This window comes from Microtus pennsylvanicus, chromosome 1, assembly GCF_037038515.1.
Source record: "Microtus pennsylvanicus isolate mMicPen1 chromosome 1, mMicPen1.hap1, whole genome shotgun sequence".
NCBI lineage: Eukaryota > Metazoa > Chordata > Mammalia > Rodentia > Cricetidae > Microtus > Microtus pennsylvanicus.
Genome location: NC_134579.1, coordinates 61812251 through 61827599, shown reverse-complemented (window position 1 = coordinate 61827599; position 15349 = coordinate 61812251). Strand labels below are relative to the sequence as shown.

General features: G+C 47.9%; 2 pseudogenes; both read left to right on the top strand.

Annotated features, from left to right (window-relative positions):
* The first annotated feature begins 3179 nt into the window (after nt 1-3179).
* Nucleotides 3180-4718, top strand: LOC142839372 (cytoplasmic 60S subunit biogenesis factor ZNF622 pseudogene; annotated as a pseudogene).
* Nucleotides 4719-8625: 3907 nt separating this feature from the next.
* On the top strand, nt 8626-10164 carry LOC142839365 (cytoplasmic 60S subunit biogenesis factor ZNF622 pseudogene; annotated as a pseudogene).
* The last annotated feature ends 5185 nt before the right edge of the window (nt 10165-15349 follow it).

The following is a 15349-nucleotide window of genomic DNA, read 5'->3' as shown; positions in this document are numbered from 1 at the left end:
AAACAGCCAACGCCTGAAAGTTGTTCTCTGGTGTTTGCATGAATGGGTCATGTGCGCATGTGTGTGCACATGTGTACACACGTGTGTGCACATGTGTACACACACACACACACTCATGCACATGTGTGCAAACAGAGAGATCACATATACAGTTATCACACACAGATATCACACACATACCAATATCACAAGTAAACAGGGATAGCACACATTACACATAAATAATAAATACAACTTTATTTTTTAAAGAGTTTAAATGTAAAAATAATTGGATGAAAAATAGGCCCGAAGGATTTGCAAACACTAAAAATGTCACATTTTTAATACTAGGCAAGAATTTCCACTGTGGGGAGCAGATGAATCCCTGAGAGCGAAGTCCTGAATGAAAATGGGTATTGTTTGACATGGACACAGTCAAGGACCCTGGTTTCAGACCTACGGGAAAAAGGCAAATTGCTCCCCCACATGGCTGCTGGTGGGTGAGCTCAGAGAGAGATGGCAAAGCCTTCCTTTGTTCCACGTGTGAGTGCTGATAGTGTGTGCAGACAATGTCTGCTATAGCTCCTCTTACACCTGCAACCTGGGCGTTCTCCTTGCTCCCACTAAAGTTGCTAAAACCTGTGTCCTTGTTCGGGTTTATATATAAACCCCGCCTTGTTGTGGGAGCTGCGGGCTGTGTTCCTGTTGCCCGGCTCCTGGTTGCCTGGCTAGCTTATACCCTGAAATAACAACACACAAACTGTATTCATTTAAGCACTGCTTGGCCCACTAGCTCTAGCCTCTAACTGGCTAATTCTCATATTTTGCTTAACCCTTCTTTAATAATCTGTGTGGCTTACCAGGAAAGATTCAGCTTGTCTGACCTGGCAACTGGCTGCATCACGTCTGCCCTGGAGAGGAGCGGCATGGCGTCTGCGCTCACTTCCTTTCTTCCCAGTATTCTGTTCTGTCTACTCCACCCACCTATGCTCTAACCTATCAGACCAAGCAGTTTCTTTATTAATTAACCAATTACCTTCCTCCATCAATTCCCCTTTTTCTATTTAAACAAAAAAAAGGGAAGGCTTTAACTTTAACATAGTAAAATTACATATAACAAAACAGTTACCAAGTAAGAATTACAGTTACAATATTTACATCTACTTTATCTTGTATCATCACTAAGGAAAACTATAACTATCTATATATTCTTTAACTCCACCAAAGACTCGAGGGATATAATATTACCTAAGCAAACAAGAAATAAGCAACTTCCAAACTCTAGAAATGACAGAGACATCTCGCTGCCTGGACAGTCACCCAAAGTTCCTCTGTACGGTTTGGGGCATCCATCTTCGGCCTACAGGCCCATAGTATCCAGCAGACATTTTCATGAAGCAGGAAATTTCAAAGTCAGTTCAGTCACTATCTGCTCTGTCCTGCAGAATGTCTCACAGTGTCTTTCATGAATCAGGAACCCCGATAGATCATCTCACCTTTAGGCAAGTTCAGCAGTTCTCTCTCTGCGGGTTCTCTGTGTCCAGTTTATGATATAGTCCAGGCAAGAGCAGTTTCTTGCCCAAATGGCTATCAAACTCCTTAAGGTGCCTCTTTGATGCCCTTCTTCCTCTTGAAGCAGCTGGGGCTGCCAGAAGCAGACTTGTCTCATTGTTATGAAAAACCCTAGCTGGGCGATGGTGGCACATGCCTTTAATCCCAGCACTCGGGAGGCAGAGGCAGGCAGATCTCTGTGAGTTCGAGACCAGCCTGGTCTACACAGCTAGTTCCAGGACAGGCTCCAAAGCTCCAAAGCCACAGAGGAACCCTGTCTCGAAACACCAAAAAAAAAAAAAAAACCAAACAAACAAAAACAAACCCCTAAGTTATGGGCTGGAGAGATGGCTCAGAGGATAGGAACACTGATTGTTCTTCCAGAGGACCTGAGTTCAATTCCCAGCAACCACATGGTGGCTCACAACCATCTGTAAAGAAATCTGGTGCCAGTCGGGTGGTGGTGGCGCACGCCTTTAATCCCAGCACTCAGGAGGCAGAGGCAGGCGGATCTCTGTGAGTTCGAGACCAGCCTGGTCTACAAGAGCTAGTTCCAGGACAGGCTCCAAAACCTACGGAGAAACCCTGTCTGGAAAAAATCAAAAAAAAAAAAAAGAGAGAGAGAGAAATAGAATTCACACAAAGTGTGACTCCATCACTAGAGAGTCACCCGCCTTTAATTCCATCACTAGGGAGGTGGAGGCAGGAGTGATATGGCTGGCTGTGGTGGGGGAGGAATGTAAGGTAGGAGAAGAGGAACTCTTTGTAGTCTATAGTCACATTGAGGACAGGATCGCCACTTTTTCTGAACCTTGGTAGAGGTCAGAACTCTCTAGTGACTTGATTGCTTTGCTTTTCTGATCTCCATCTTGAACCCAAATATTTGTCTCTGGGTTTTTATTATTCGTGCTCCACTATATATATGAGGTTATATAGACAAATTGAGCACTTAAAATGGGGCAATTCCCAAACTGGCATGAATGGTTGCTGTTATACCCAGGGATCTCCAACTCCCGAGCCTAAAAACTTCTCACAATATTTTTTATTTTTTTTAGCTTTTAGACGCTAAAATAGTACTTTGATCATTAAAAGCAATTTAAATTACTTTTACTTTTGTATGGCTACTTGGCTTTAAATTTTTACACGTGGCTCGGGGTATATTTCTGTGTGACAGTGGCCTGGCTGTGCTTTTGGCACCCAGTAGGGAAAACTTTATTCAAGAGTTTCGTCCTCGCCCTTTGCTGCAGAGGCGGAGGTTTGGGTCTGGACTCCAGGGCCAGGAGGCCCCAGAAGTCCCACGCTGTTGCCACGTTTGAGCCACGGTTCCAGACGTCGAGGAAACAGTCAAGAAGAAACACACCAAGCAAGACCCTCGGTGTCTTGTAACCTCCTGCAACCCAAAGCAGAGCCCACGCCCTCCTCCCTCTCCCTCCGGGGAACGCCTCTGATTGACAGCGCGGACCGAGCACTAGAAACGAAGAGCCCCCATCTTCCGGGGCGTGGCTAATAAAAGAGGCGGGGCTTTCTGTCCAGCAGAGAGTACTTAAAGAACTGGCTGGCTGTTCCCCAGTCAGATTCCAGCAGACCAAGCATAGTGCTGCTTTGTGTGGCTGCAGGCGAGGTGGTGTCTTCGGATCCGGTGAGACTGAAACGCCTCTCGGGGAGTTCTCGGCTAGGTCACCACCTCTCCCTCCCGGCCCCGCCATGGCGACATACAGCTGCATCACCTGCCGGGTGGCGTTCCCTGACTCGGAGATGCAGCGAGCGCACTACAAGACGGACTGGCACCTCTACAACCTGCGGCGCAAGGTGGCCAACATGGTCCCGGTGACCGCCGAAGGCTTCCAGGAGCGGTTGCGGGCGCAGCGAGCGGTAGCGGAGGAGGAGAGCAAGGGTACAGCCACCTACTGTACCGTGTGCAGCAAGAAGTTCGCCACGTTCAACGCCCACGAGAACCACCTCAAGTCGCGGCGGCACGCGGAGCTGGAGAAGAAGGCGGTGCGGGCGGCCAGCCGGCAAGTGGAAATGCTCAACGAGAAGAACCTGGAGAAGGGACTGGGCGCCGACAGCGTGGGCAAGGATGTCATGAACGCGGCCATCCAGCAGGTCATCAAAGCCCAGCCGTCCACGTCCCCCAAGAAAGTGCCCTCCGTGCCCGCGGAAGGGTCCCCGAGGGCGACGGGCCTGCGGCTGGGCGCTCGGGATTCGGAGCACGCCGAGAAGCCGCCCCGGCTGCAGTGGTACGAGCAGCAGGCGAGGAAGTTAGCGAAGCAGCAGTGGGAGGAGAGTGAGCAGGAGGAAGAGGAGGAAGATTGGGAAGATATTGATTCAGATGATGGATTGGAATGTGAGAACCCTGGACTGGATGATGAGGATGCAGAAGCTGGGGAGAGCGCGCCCCCAGGTGCCATCCCAGTAACAGACTGCTTATTTTGTTCCCATCACTCAAGCTCCCTCATGAAGAATGTGGCTCATATGACTAAAATCCACAGCTTCTTTATACCTGATATAGAATATCTGTCAGATCTGAAAGGACTTGTTAAATATTTGGGAGAGAAAGTCGGTGTTGGCAAGATTTGCTTGTGGTGCAACGAGAGAGGGAAATCCTTCTACTCCACAGAGGCTGTGCAGGCACACATGAATGACAAGAGCCACTGCAAGCTCTTTGCAGATGGTGACGCGGCTTTGGAGTTCGCAGACTTCTATGACTTTAGGAGTAGCTACCCAGACTACAAGGAGGGGCAGGACCCTGATGAGATTGAGGAGCTGTCCTCAGAAAAGACCTTGGAATGGGATGATGAAACCATGGAGCTGATACTTCCCTCTGGTGCCAGAGTGGGTCATTGCTCCTTGATGAGATACTACAAACAACGACTTGGCTTGTCAAGGGCTGTGACCGCTGCTAGAAACCAGAAGGCTGTGGGCAGGGCGCTCCAGCAATCCCGAGCCCCGTGGTGGACGGGCAGCACAGGAGCAGCTTTCGTGCGGGAGCAGTCGAAGTGGATGCTGAAGATGGGGATGAAGAACAATGCCACTAAGCAGATGCACTTTAGGGCCCAGGTGTTGTTCTGAGGATGAGATCGGAGATGCTTCTCTGACTGCACTTTCCTTCTTGTCCGAGGACCAGTGAAGTCAGATTGCAGAATGGATCTTTTGCTGTTACTTCATTTGTTCTGATCTAATAAAGTCAGAATCATGCCAAAACAAAAAACATAAACCAGGCACCCTGTAATATCAACAAGTGGGAGGTAGAGCCAAGAGGATCAAAAAGTTCGGGTTGAAGCCGGGCGGTGGGGGCACACGCCTTTAATCCCAGCACTAGCACGCCTTTAATCCCAGCACTCACGAGGCAGAGGTAGGCGGATCAATGCGAGTTCGAGGCCAGCCTGGGCTACAAGAGCTATTTCCAGGACAGGCTCCAAAGCCACAGAGAAACCCCTCTTGAAAATCAAATCAAAACAAAACAAAAAGTTCTGGCTGGAGAGATGGCTCAGCCATTTTTAATCCCAGCACTCGCAGAGGCAGGCGGATCTCTGTGAGTTTGAAATCAGCTTGATCTACGGAGCCAGTTCTGGCTCCAAAGCTACAAGAAACCTTGTCTTGAAAAACCAAAAATGTTCAAGGTTATCCCCAGCAATATAACAAATTTGAAGCCGGGCGGTGGTGGCACACGCCTTTAATCCCAGCACTCGGGAGGCAGAGGCAGGCAGATCTCTGTGAGTTCGAGACCAGCCTGGTCTACAAGAGCTAGTTCCAGGACAGGCTCCAAAACCACAGAAAAACCCTGTCTCAAAAAAACAAAAACAAAAACAAAAAAACAAAAATAAAACAAAAAAACCCCCAAAAACAGTTATCAAGTAAGAATTACAGTTTCAATATTTACATCTACTTCCTATCTATATATTCTTTAACTCCATCAAAGACTCCAGAAGGATATAATATTACCTAAGCAAAAAAGAAATAAGCAACTTCCAAACTCTAGAAATGACAGAGACATCTTGCTGCCTGGACAGTCACCCAAAGTTCCTCTGTATGGTTTGGGGCATCCATCTTCGGCCTACAGGCCCATAGTATCCAGCAGACATTTTCATGAAGCAGGAAATTTCAAAGTCAGTTCAGTCACTATCTGCTTTGTCCTGCAGAATGTCTCGCAGACTCTTTCATGAATCAGGAACCCCGATAGATCATCTCACCTTTAGGCAAGTTCAGCAGTTTTCTCTCTGCGGGTTCTCTGTGTCCAGTTTATGCAATAGTCCGGGCAAGAGCAGTTTCTTGCCCAAATGGCTATCAAACTCCTTAAGGTGCCTCTTTGATGCCCTTCTTCCTCTTGAAGCAGCTCGTGCTGCCAGGAGCAGACGTGTCTCATTGTTATGAAAAATCCTAAGTTATTAAAACATTAAATGTCTTACTCTGTAGTCTTTGAAAGATATGAAGAATGTCTATCTAAAATATATCTATGTATATCTAGAAAATCTAACATGACTACAACCTTGACTATTATTAACGCTTATCCATTAACAACCTATATACATTATATTTTTAAATGAACTACACAATCACAATACCCTAATCAATATCAGAAATATATATACATATAACACAATTGACCTTATATTTATATCAACAAAGCAAAACTTATACCAATGTAAATTATCCATATCTATATCATATCCCCCTTTAAACGTAAAAGAACATTTATAAACAACATCTGAGAATATGGGCCCAGTTTTTCTCTCCAAACTGCTTCCTGCTGAATGGGGGCGCTGTTAATCAGGTCTTTTATGGTATAACCTGTGTGCCAGGTTCATCTCAGTTGTCAGTTGAGTGAAGTGATTTTTTGAAGGTGTTCACAGCAACCCCTCAGGAGGGCGTGGCCCATCATACCATATTGGGATAGAAGCAATCCACAGGGTCTCATCCTCTGTGAAAACAAAAGAAGAAACTCTTTTCCAAAGTATCATATCCTTAGATCCAAATTCTGAAGTCAAGGTATTTTCAAAATATCTGTCTTGGATTAGTTCAGCAGCATTTATAAACAAACATCTTTTAGCAGCTGTTGCTTCTTCCTCAGCATTCAAACAATTCAAATAGAGCATAATAGCATACAGTATCAGGATAGGCACAAATTCAAAGCCAGTCAGGGCTATATAGTGAGAACCCTTTTCAAAAAGGAAAGAAAAAAGAGAAAGAAAAGAAAAGAAAGTTGGGAATAGTGTTTGCCTAACAAGCACAGAATTCTTTTTTTGTTTGTTTGTTTTTTGTTTTTTTCGAGACAGGGTTTCTCTGTAGGTTTGGAGCCTGTCCTGGAACTGGCTCTTGTAGACCAGTCTAGTCTCGAACTCTCCGAGATCCGCCTGCCTCTGCCACTTGATTGCTGGGATTAAAGGCGTGTGCCACCACCGCCTGGCTACAAGCACAGAATTCTTGATTGGATCTCACCACCTGGTAAAACCAGGCACCATTGAACTGGCCTTGTCCCATAATCAGAATAATGACTATCTTGAATATCACCATAGAACCTTCGTCTGGTGACAGATGGAGATAGAGACAGAGACCCACATCAGAACACTGGACTGAACTCCCAAGGTCCATCCAGTTGAAGAGCAGAAAGAGGGAGAATATAAGCAAGGAAGTCAGGACTGCAAGGGGTTGGTCCACCCACTGAGACAGTGTGCCTGATCTAATGGGAGCTCACCAAAGGCAGCTGGACTGGGACTGAACGAGCATGGGATAAACTGGATCCTGTGAATGTGGCTGACAATTTGGGCAGACTGATAAGCCAATGATAATGGCACTGGGATTTGTCTCTACTGCATGTACTGGCTTTTTGGGGATCCTAGTCTATTTGGATGCACACCTTTCTAAGCCTGGATGGAGGGAGAGGGCCTTGGACTTCCCACAGGGCTCGGTACCCTGTCCTCTCTTAGGACTGGGGGGATGAGTGGGGTGAAGAAGGAGGAAAATGGGAGGAGAGGAGGAAGTGGATATTTTGATTGAAATTATTTATAAAGCAATAAAAATTTTTAAAAAATTTAAAAAAATAAAAAAACTCCAAAAAAAAAAAAAAAGAGAGAAATAGAATTCACACAAAGTGTGACTCCATCACTAGGGAGTCACCCGCCTTTAATTCCATCACTAGGGAGGTGGAGGCAGGAGTGATATGGCTGGCTGTGGTGGGGGAGGAATGTAAGGTAGGAGAAGAGGAATTCTTTGCAGTCTATAGTCACATTGAGGACAGGATCGCCCCTTTTTCTGAACCTTGTTAGAGGTCAGAACTCTTTAATAACTTGATTGCTTTGCTTTTCTGATCTCCATCTTGAACCCAAATATTTGTCTCTGGGTTTTTATTATTCGTGCTCCACTATATATATGAGGTTATATAGACAAATTGAGCACTTAAAATGGGGCAATTCCCAAACTGGCATGAATGGTTGCTGTTATACCCAGGGATCTCCAACTCCCGAGCCTAAAAACTTCTCACGATATATATTTTTTTTTTAGCTTTTAGACGCTGAAATAGTACTTTGATCATTAAAAGCAATTTAAATTACTTTTACTTTTGTATGGCTACTTGGCTTTAAATTTTTACACGTGGCTCGGGGTATATTTCTGTGTGACAGTGGCCTGGCTGTGCTTTTGGCACCCAGTAGGGAAAACTTTATTCAAGAGTTTCGTCCTCGCCCTTTGCTGCAGAGGCGGAGGTTTGGGTCTGGACTCCAGGGCCAGGAGGCCCCAGAAGTCCCACGCTGTTGCCACGTTTGAGCTCCGGTTCCAGACGTCGAGGAAACAGTCAAGAAGAAACACACCAAGCAAGACCCTCGGTGTCTTGTAACCTCCTGTAACCCAAAGCAGAGCCCACGCCCTCCTCCCTCTCCCTCCGGGGAACGCCTCTGATTGACAGCGCGGACCGAGCACTAGAAACGAAGAACCCCCATCTTCCGGGGCGTGGCTAATAAAAGAGGCGGGGCTTTCTGCCCAGCAGAGAGTACTTAAAGAACTGGCTGGCTGTTCCCCAGTCAGATTCCAGCACACCAAGCATAGTGCTGCTTTGTGTGGCTGCAGGCGAGGTGGTGTCTTCGGATCCGGTGAGACTGAAACGCCTCTCGGGGAGTTCTCGGCTAGGTCACCACCTCTCCCTCCCGGCCCCGCCATGGCGACATACAGCTGCATCACCTGCCGGGTGGCGTTCCCTGACTCGGAGATGCAGCGAGCGCACTACAAGACGGACTGGCACCTCTACAACCTGCGGCGCAAGGTGGCCAACATGGTCCCGGTGACCGCCGAAGGCTTCCAGGAGCGGTTGCGGGCGCAGCGAGCGGTAGCGGAGGAGGAGAGCAAGGGTACAGCCACCTACTGTACCGTGTGCAGCAAGAAGTTCGCCACGTTCAACGCCCACGAGAACCACCTCAAGTCGCGGCGGCACGCGGAGCTGGAGAAGAAGGCGGTGCGGGCGGCCAGCCGGCAAGTGGAAATGCTCAACGAGAAGAACCTGGAGAAGGGACTGGGCGCCGACAGCGTGGGCAAGGATGTCATGAACGCGGCCATCCAGCAGGTCATCAAAGCCCAGCCGTCCACGTCCCCCAAGAAAGTGCCCTCCGTGCCCGCGGAAGGGTCCCCGAGGGCGACGGGCCTGCGGCTGGGCGCTCGGGATTCGGAGCACGCCGAGAAGCCGCCCCGGCTGCAGTGGTTCGAGCAGCAGGCGAGGAAGTTAGCGAAGCAGCAGTGGGAGGAGAGTGAGCAGGAGGAAGAGGAGGAAGATTGGGAAGATATTGATTCAGATGATGGATTGGAATGTGAGAACCCTGGACTGGATGATGAGGATGCAGAAGCTGGGGAGAGCGCGCCCCCAGGTGCCATCCCAGTAACAGACTGCTTATTTTGTTCCCATCACTCAAGCTCCCTCATGAAGAATGTGGCTCATATGACTAAAATCCACAGCTTCTTTATACCTGATATAGAATATCTGTCAGATCTGAAAGGACTTGTTAAATATTTGGGAGAGAAAGTCGGTGTTGGCAAGATTTGCTTGTGGTGCAACGAGAGAGGGAAATCCTTCTACTCCACAGAGGCTGTGCAGGCACACATGAATGACAAGAGCCACTGCAAGCTCTTTGCAGATGGTGACGCGGCTTTGGAGTTCGCAGACTTCTATGACTTTAGGAGTAGCTACCCAGACTACAAGGAGGGGCAGGACCCTGATGAGATTGAGGAGCTGTCCTCAGAAAAGACCTTGGAATGGGATGATGAAACCATGGAGCTGATACTTCCCTCTGGTGCCAGAGTGGGTCATTGCTCCTTGATGAGATACTACAAACAACGACTTGGCTTGTCAAGGGCTGTGACCGCTGCTAGAAACCAGAAGGCTGTGGGCAGGGCGCTCCAGCAATCCCGAGCCCCGTGGTGGACGGGCAGCACAGGAGCAGCTTTCGTGCGGGAGCAGTCGAAGTGGATGCTGAAGATGGGGATGAAGAACAATGCCACTAAGCAGATGCACTTTAGGGCCCAGGTGTTGTTCTGAGGATGAGATCGGAGATGCTTCTCTGACTGCACTTTCCTTCTTGTCCGAGGACCAGTGAAGTCAGATTGCAGAATGGATCTTTTGCTGTTACTTCATTTGTTCTGATCTAATAAAGTCAGAATCATGCCAAAACAAAAAACATAAACCAGGCACCCTGTAATATCAACAAGTGGGAGGTAGAGCCAAGAGGATCAAAAAGTTCGGGTTGAAGCCGGGCGGTGGGGGCACACGCCTTTAATCCCAGCACTAGCACGCCTTTAATCCCAGCACTCACGAGGCAGAGGTAGGCGGATCAATGCGAGTTCGAGGCCAGCCTGGGCTACAAGAGCTATTTCCAGGACAGGCTCCAAAGCCACAGAGAAACCCCTCTTGAAAATCAAATCAAAACAAAACAAAAAGTTCTGGCTGGAGAGATGGCTCAGCCATTTTTAATCCCAGCACTCGCAGAGGCAGGCGGATCTCTGTGAGTTTGAAATCAGCTTGATCTACGGAGCCAGTTCTGGCTCCAAAGCTACAAGAAACCTTGTCTTGAAAAACCAAAAAAGTTCAAGGTTATCCCCAGCAATATAACAAATTTGAAGCCAGGCGGTGGTGGCACACGCCTTTAATCCCAGCACTTGGGAGGCAGAGGCAGGCGGATCTCTGTGAGTTCGAGGCCAGCCTGGTCTAGAAAGGGAGTTCCAGAACAGGCTCCAAAGCCACAGAGAAACCCTCTCTTGAAAAACCAAAAAAAAAAAACAACAACAACAAATTTGAGACAAACTTGGTATACTTGAGGCCCTGCCTGTAAATAAATAAATTAAATAAATAAAATTTGAAAATAAATAAACATATAAAAGAGAGCTCGGGGGCTGGAGAGATGGCTCAGCAGTTAAGAGAGGACCCCTGTTCAATTCCCAACATCTACATGTTAGCTCACAGCTGTTTGTAACTCTGGTTCCAGGGGATCTTGACACCCTCTATTGGCTTCCTCAGGCACTGGGCATGCATATGATACACGGGCATACATGAATCAAAACACCATATACAGTCAGTCAAAACACCATATACATATATAGCTCAACTCTTAAGTTATGAGTGAGCCGTGTTGGCTGGGCTAGCATTAGCAATATTCTTTTTTTTTTTTTTTGATTTTTCGAGACATTGTTTCTCTGTAGCTTTTTGGTTCCTGTCCTGGAACTAGCTCTTGTAGACCAGGCTGGCCTCGAACTCCCAGAGATCCGCCTGCCTCTGCCTCCCGAGTGCTGGGATTAAAGGCGTGTGCCACCACCGCCCGGCAGCAATATTCTTTAGAGTAGAACCAGGCACCTAATGAACACTAGAGATGTATTTGTTAAATAAAGTCTGTACAAATAGCTGTGGGAGGAAACTCTGTGAAAACAACCCACACTCTGGTTGTTCCGTTGACCAGTGAACATTTTTCACATCCTTTCTCCAGCCGGCTTTAGAACCCCCTGCTCTACCTGCAGCCTTGTACGTGCTAGGCCAGTTCTCTGTCTTACTTGGACATGCTAGGCCACAGGTACACAAACAAGTCGGGGGAGGGGAAAGCATTCATTTCTGAACTTTAGTTTTTTTCTTGTCTGTTAAATGAAAATCCTAGGAATAACTCAAGGGAGTTGTTGTAAGTACCACATAGGACAGTAGGCTACTGGGGGTAGAAAATGTGTCACTTGTAAAGTACAAGCCACCATACAACATTTGATTGTAACTTTATTCCTCATTCAATATCAGAGGTCAGGCAAGTGGGAAGTACAGCCCCAAACCCTGGCCCAGGCAAGTAGAGTGGATGAGAGCAGTGCCCTTGGTTGCCACAGTCACTACATGGTGCCTTAAAGGGAGGTGGCACAGTTGTCCGCAGCAGCTAATCACGCCCTGGCACAGCAGATTAGCAGCATTCTGGACTGCATAGCCTACCCTGGGAACCTGGTGGCCATGGGGAGGTTGCAATGTGGCTGGACGGCCTTGAAAGGACTGTGAAACACACAGGATACTCCCAGGTCAGGACAGTTTGTACAGAGTCACACAGATCCTGCTGGAGCTGCTGTGGCATGCCCTTCAGAAAGAAGGCAGAGCCAGACCACGGCACACTGTGAGGAGCTCCCCGGAGCAGCTCTTCTCCCTTTTATTGTCTGAAAGAGGAGTCACAGCACAGATCAGTCATCTCTAAGATTAAATCCAGGAGGAATTAACACACACCAAGAGTACCAAGAGGGCTGGGTGTGGTGCTGTGAGCCTGTTTCCAAGTATACAGGAAGCTGGGGATGGGGCTTGGAAACCCCAAGACCAGCCTGTGTGCGGAGGACACCCTGTCTGTCCTGGTTCTTGGAGCCTCAGCTGAGAAAATGCCATCAGATTGCTTGTGGATAAGTAAGTCTATGGCACGTTTTCTTGATTACAAACTGGTGAGGGAAGGCGCAGCCCACGAAGGGCAGTGCTTCCCCTGGGTAGTAGTCATGAGTGGTAAGAAAGCTGCCTTAGGATGGGAGAGAGGGCTCAGTGATTAAGAGCACTGGCTGCTCTTGCATTCACATGGCGGCTCACAGCCATGTGTAACTCCAGTTCCAAGGGAACTGACCTCTGGAGGCCTCAGGCAGGAACACAGTGCACTCATATGTAGGCAAAACACTCATAAACATAAACTCAGAAAAAACATGTAAGAAGATAGTCTGAGCCAGGTATCCCGTTCTGGGTAAGATGCATAGCTGTGCCGGCCACACCCAGAAAAAGTGAAAAGGGTCCTAGGACTTACAAAAAAGCAGTGTGCAGACACCTAAGAGGACTCAATTTCTGCACGAGGTGGCCTTAGTCTGAAGAGTTTCTCCCTGGGGGCAGGGAAGTCTTCAATAAAGGTGCTGAGTCTCCTGGTGAGTGTTTCTTTCCTCTGCTCCTGAGCACTGTATCCTTGGCAACAGTTATGGCCAAGGAGGTCTGAATCCTACCTGTGGTCAAATCACCGGACCAAGCCTCTCTTCTTAGGCGGTAGCTCTGAGGTGATGGAAGGGCTACATTGGTGTGGCTACTAGGCAACCTATCCCTTTCTCTCTAGCCTCATGGTGACAGTCTGTGTGTATCTTCTGTCAGAATTTTGTTCCAAAGCGAGGAGTGGTGACTCACGCTTTAATCCCAGCACTTGGGAGGGTGAGACCAGCCTGGACTAGCGCTGAAATCGCATTTCAAAATAATAATAGCAGGGGGCTGGAGAGATGGCTTGGTGGTTAAGAGCATTGCCTGCTCTTCCAAAGGTCCTCAGTTCAATTCCCAGCAACCACATGGTGGCTCACAGCCATCTGTAATGAGACTTGGTGCCCTCTTCTGGCCTGCACTGTATACGTAATAAATAAATAAAAAAATAATAATAGTAATAATAATAATGATAATAATAATAATAATGGTTTGAAGACTGGGCCAGGCACCCGGCAGTGGTGCTGCTGTCTAGTGGCTGAACTCCAGTTTCCAGACCCTTGCATACCAGGACATCAGGCCAGAGAGGCCACCCACTCAGCTTTCATTCAGCTCAGCTCTGTCTGTCCTCTGTCCCAAGGCCGGGGCTCTGGTGTGGTTGTGCCAAGCCATAATGGTTGATGGCTGCTTCCCAAGAGGAGGCTCTTGGCTTCCCAGCCTCTGGATTGTTGCTCATTTGGTACAGGGCAGCCTGGTATGCATGAAGCCCTGGGTCCATCTCCAGCACCCCAAGGAACCAGCTGTGGTAGTGCACATCTGTAGACTAAGCTGTGAAATTTAGGGTTATCCATTATGAGTCCTGTCTCAAAGATTTAGCAGAACTTTATCAGAAAAGGTTATTTACATAAAATGGGCTCTTGGGCTCCAAAAAAGACTGTAGAGAAAGCATTGCACCAGTCCCCCAATACTGTTCTGGCCACAGGAACTTTGGCCCCAGTGTCCTCAAGAACTCTGAGCTAAGCCCTCTAGGCAGTAGCAGGCCCACCAGGAGAATTAAAAGGCTGGCTTATTTCAGGTGGTCACATACCTTTAATCCTTTAAACGGAGGCAGCTGGATCTCAAAGTTCAAGGCCAACCTGGTCCACAGAGCAAATTCTAGGACGTCCAGGATCGCTACAGAGAGAAACCCTGTCTCAAAAAAAAAAAACATAACAAAACAAAAAGGGGTGGAGGGTGAAGAAAAATAAGGAAGTCCCATTAGCCTCTCTGTGGAAGCTGGAAAGAAAGTCTCGCTAGCTACATACATACATGTGCTAATCAACTAAAACCTTTAGGCACAGTTCTTCAGTCACAGCTGTGAACCCAAATGCCCACCAGTCCCGTGAGGCTAGTGGCTGCTACTCTGGATAGTGAAGGTGTAGAGCATTTTTTTTTCATTGTGGCCAAAAGTTCTTCTGGGCAGGGCTGGTCTCACTTTTCTCAGTCACAGCCTTATTCTCAGAGCCCTTCAGCAGTTCTGGCAAGCCATCAGTTACAAGTGTGACATCCCAGAGGATGGCTCCCTCCCATCGGGGTAAGACACTACCCTATCCTGCTGCAGAAGGACACTGCTCCTGTTTATGCATGTCACATTTCTTCAGTTATACAACTGATCTTAATCTTGAGGCATTTTTCATAGGACATGGCCTCCCTGGAGTCCTGGATTCTGCTGATGGCCCTCTTTATCCTGTAAGGCACACTTTTTTATGTGTGTATCACCAGAACTCACTCTTTCTTTCTTTCTTTCTTTCTTTCTTTCTTTCTTTCTTTCTTTCAGAAACCGACTGACCCACCCAAGACCTATTATGTATCTGTCTTTTACTAGTGTCTGTGAAATTATGATTAAAGGTGTGCGCTACCACCACCCCACATTTTTTTGGTGCCATGACTCAGATTTTTTTTTTTGGTTTTTTGAGACAGGGTTTCTCTGTGGCTTTGGAGCCTGTCCTGGAACTAGCTCTGTAGACCAGGCTGGTCGCGAACTCACAGAGATCCGCCTGCCTATGCCTCCCGAGAGCTGGGATTAAAGGCATGCGCCACCATCGCCCGGCCGACTAATATGATTGTTAAAGGTTGAATATTAACCTGGTGGTGGTGGTGCACATTTTTAATCCCAGCACTCAGGAGGCAAAGGTAGGCAGATCTCTGTGAGTTTCAGGCCAGCCTGGTCTACATAGTGAGTTCTAGGACACCCAGCACTATGTAGAAAGAGCCAGTCTCAAAAAAAAAAGTGTGTGTGGTGGGAGGGATGGTTGGAAAACACTTAGAAGTCGTGATCCTGCTAACTCTAACATTGAGAGCCACATGGGGAGCCTTATTTGGGAGCAGGGTCTGGGAGGTGAATCAGTACTTCCCTGG